Genomic DNA, 4,713 nt, shown 5'->3' on the forward strand with positions numbered 1-4,713 from the left:
AGCGCAAATATCTCTCGTGTAGCTTTGCGCAAAATTCAAAAATAAATAATGAAGTTGTTGTATTTAGATTTAAAGTGTAAAAACATGGAATGACTGTAAACGACATACATCTTTGTACACAACATTTTTTTATTGTATAAATACCCTCTCTTTGTAGATAATCGCCATCTTTGACTAAGAACTTGAGATTTTATCTTGATCGAACTTATGATAAAGCGACGTTATAAAATAGTTATAAAACGGTGAATTTTGAAAATTATAGTATGAAGAAATGTAAAAATCAGTTTTCACTCCATATTTCCTTCCATAATGGTATCAACTTATCCCTAAAGTATTAAAAAAAACGTCGGGTCAGCTATTACCAATAACAGAAATAGTAGAATATTTTATTATCCTAGTGGGTACGTCGTTCGTCATGTACGAAGCGTATTTAAACTGTCGATTTTTAGGCGCCTGTATTCAGATACAGGTATCACTCGATTTACGAAAGGGATACGTTTTTGGAGAACATAAGGTATAACGAAAAACCGTAAATCGAAAACGCTTTTTCATTATTTTAAAGGTATAAAATAAGAGATGCGCCCTTGACCCCAAATTTGCGGCTACATATCTTGAGGGTTGAGGTAAATTACGGCCGATGAAAACCACAGATCACTTCACAATGTCAGACACAAGACGGGGAACAGAGGCTAACGGATTTCCAGACAATGCGACAGATAGATCTTACAGCGGAGAATTCTGTGAAGCGGCTCAATGAAGGAGTGGCGTGCTGTTTGAAATTTCGTTCATAGTACACAGAGACAAGACCTGCGTCCAGTACAGAGAATCACAACTTGCGGCTGAAATCAAATGGTATAAGACAACGTTGCAGCTATCAAATGTTTAGCCAAAGGAGGCGTCCTTGTCAAAGGGTCAGAAGCATCTGACCTTAACCGACTATTAAAGGAATGGCCCCAAGACGCCTTCACACCAAACACCATAATAATACACATACCAGGCACTAAACCTAACTCCAAATATTTTCTCTTATAAAAGTTTTACACCCTCGTATTACAAATGAAGACATAGAATCAGAACTTACATACAATATACCAAGATAGAACGCATATTTTCAAACAGAACACAGAAACTTACCAATTTAACTAACATACACGTACACGAATCACAAGATATCCAGAGCGTAATATCAAATGGTATCATTTTCTGGTATCAGAAATACACAGCAGAACCCACAAAAACACCAGAGGTAGTTGTAACCCAGTGTTACAATTACCAACGCTACGAACATGTGGCAGCCGCAAGTAAAGTTCTCCCACGCTGTGTAGGGTGTGGGGGAGAGTAAACACACAACCACTGTAACTGCCAACAGCAATACACGGCAAACTACAAAATACAAGAACGTCAAAATACGCATAACAAACATACTAAATAACACAAACACAAAAGACACACATGTACGAAATCAGGAAACAAACAGAACACAAAGAAGAACACCTTTGTTGCCAACACCGAAACCTGAAAAGACCATCAACACAATTCAACAATCTACAAAACATACATATGCACAGGCAGCAAAAACACACACCTACACTCAAGACACACCAAAACAAACCAAGAATGTACAAACGTTCAAACACAACAAAATGAAACAATAAGCAAAATAGCATAAAAGAAATGTCTTAAATTTCCAAGAAGAAAAAATAAAGAAGGAAAATAGCAAATAGGAAACCAAATTCTCCTAACAATAGCTACAGTCAAATGTCTGAAAACAAAGAAGATGAAGGAGGAGACACCGAGGAAACCCTTCCCGAAAACAGAAAAAGTAAATTTCAAAACTGAAACCACGTCAAATATCGAAACACCAAATGTAAATGATTCAAGTGATATTGTACAACCTTGAAAGTGGCGGTTTTACTCTCGTCACAAACAAAGAAAAACTCACGATCGACACAAAATAACCTAAACGCAAACAAAACTCACAGCAAATCTAAACCAAAATTTGCAATAATGCTAACAGGGGTACCAGGGTCATACATGGCACCACAAATAGTTACAGAAATAAGAAGCTGCAAACCGCCTGTAAAAATTGCAACCATTAAAGGTCTAGCAAGGGGAGTTGTCCTGATCCAGGGCACTGGTCGCCATGATGACTTCAATGTTTTACTCATAGATTGGCCCAAGGATGCATTCAAACCCGACCAAAACCACAAAAAAGAACGATGATTATAAGAGATATAAATATTAAGATTAGCACAGAACACAACAACAGCGCATTCTCCAAAATTGAGAGAATAACTTCGTCCAGAACCCAGAAACCTACAAACTCCATAAAGGTGACCCTGCAAGAAGACAAACATCACTGATCTGATTAATAACGAGGTTTATACTCTGGTATCAACCCTACACAGTGGAAAATGGGAAACGCCGGCTGTTACAGTCACGCAGTGTTTCAACTGTCCAGCGTACGTTTACGTGTCGGTCGCATGTAGGTCTCTTCTGCGGTGCGTTGGTTGTGGAGGTGAACACCTTGCTTCACAACGCAGAAAAGAAAACACAACACCTAAATGCTGTAACTGTAATGAAGCACATACAGCAAACTATAAAGGTTGTCCCAAGTACAAGCAAATTAAGATACATATATACAACATCAGAAATAACATACAGCCCACACAAATACAAGCAAACCAACAGACAACGACAAGACAAAGCCAACCCCCATAAAATACGCAAAACTCACAATAGAATAACGCAACTGCAGCAAAAACAAATATCACAAATGTCGGAAACATTGCCAAAAGCCAAGAAAAAAACACGGAAACAATCAACAATACTGACAAACAATAGCAATGCACAAGAATATGCGCCAATGATCACAGCTGTAACAAACATGCTTCTTGACTTCGCTGCAGAAGTCCAAAAGCCAAATAATGACACTAACTGCGTGAGTATCATAATTACTTTAACAATACAACGCCCCATACCAATATTTCCAGAAATCATACAAATACGTATGAACAAGAAGGAATACAAATTCACGATCCTTCATGTGAACATCCAAGGGGGACTTGCTTCCAAGAGACATGAGATCGAAGAACTGATGAAAGAAACTGATGCAGATATGATCTTCATAACTGAGACCCTAATAACTTCAAATACAACAGTAAAAATTACTGGATACATAACAATAAGAATAGATAGAAAGGACAATAAAACAGGGGAATCACCCCATGCTAAAAATCAACAATGGCCGTAACTAGCATCAATTTTGTGAGCACAAATGACTGCATATCTACACATGTGACTTTACTAAATAACACAGTTGTTACAGTTGTCGGGATTTACTGCTCTCCCAGTAGAACTATAGATACCAACCTATTAAAAGATATTGTTAACGTAATAGAAACTATATAATAATAGGAGATTTAAATTGTAAACATAATAATTTCGGATGCAGATGTGCTACAGTAAATGGCTCCAGACTATTAAACTTCCTAAATAATACAAATTCTGTTTTAATCAATGATCAAACGACGACCCATTGTTGTACATCAACAAATACAGTACCTCTGAAATCTAGATTTATATATAATTTCTGATGATCTATGTTTAAAATGCACGAAGTTCCATATCGGGCAAGACATAGATAGTGATCACTTCCTGATATGGTCTATCTTCGATCTCACCCCTAATCAAAACAAAGAAATCTATCACCTATATAAAGCAAAACTTCTACTTCTACCAAATTCAATAAGGACAAGTGCCTCTTGGCCTTCTGACTTAGACGAATATTGTCAAATGATAGCTGAGTGTATTACAAAGGCAGCAAACACGGCCATACCGAAACACGACAACCACACCAGAAATAACACAGGAAACCACACAGAAGTATTATAGATCTAATTAAAGAGAGACGTAGGCTACGCATATTATACATTAACACAAGAGATATTAACTTAGAACCACAAATTAACGCATTTAGAAACAAAGTAAGAAATGAGATCAAACAGTTAAAACAGGACAACTTGAACACCTCCTGTGAAACACAAAATGAACAGGAGGACCCAAAACACTTCTAGAAACAATTAAAAAGATGCACACAGAATCATAAACCATCAAAAACATACCTACTACTTATATATAACAACAAAACCGCACATACAAACTCACAAAAAGCGGAAGCTTTCAGGAAACACCTAAGTAAAATATTTTAAACACAAAACGATCCCAATATGGATGACCAATATTAACGTCAGATAAACGCTAAAACTGAACAAAATAAAGTAACTGTTACATCAGCATTCCCTTTAACAATACCTACACAAACACAAGAAATAACGATTACAAACACACTCATAACAAGCGAAATAACAACAACGCACATTTTAAGAAACAGTGATCAAGCCAACTAAAAACAAAGCACCCAGGGAAGATGACATACAAAGTTTTTCTACTAAAAAAAGACTCTCAACTATTACTTGAAAATCTAAAGGCACTTTTTAATCTCTCCCTAATATCCGGGTATATTCCCGTCTATTGGTAGGAAGCGAATATTCTCATGTTTTTAACAGAAGAAAAGCCAGCAAATAAATCGCAGGGCTACAGACCAATCAACCTGACCAGCAGTGTAGGAAAAACTTTAGAATGAATAATAAGTAATAGATTAAACACATCTAGAATGAAATTCAAAATTACGAGATACCAATAACTGTTTCC

Source organism: Limulus polyphemus, unplaced genomic scaffold (genome assembly GCF_000517525.1).
Source record: "Limulus polyphemus unplaced genomic scaffold, Limulus_polyphemus-2.1.2 Scaffold3196, whole genome shotgun sequence".
In the NCBI taxonomy this organism is placed as follows: domain Eukaryota; kingdom Metazoa; phylum Arthropoda; class Merostomata; order Xiphosura; family Limulidae; genus Limulus; species Limulus polyphemus.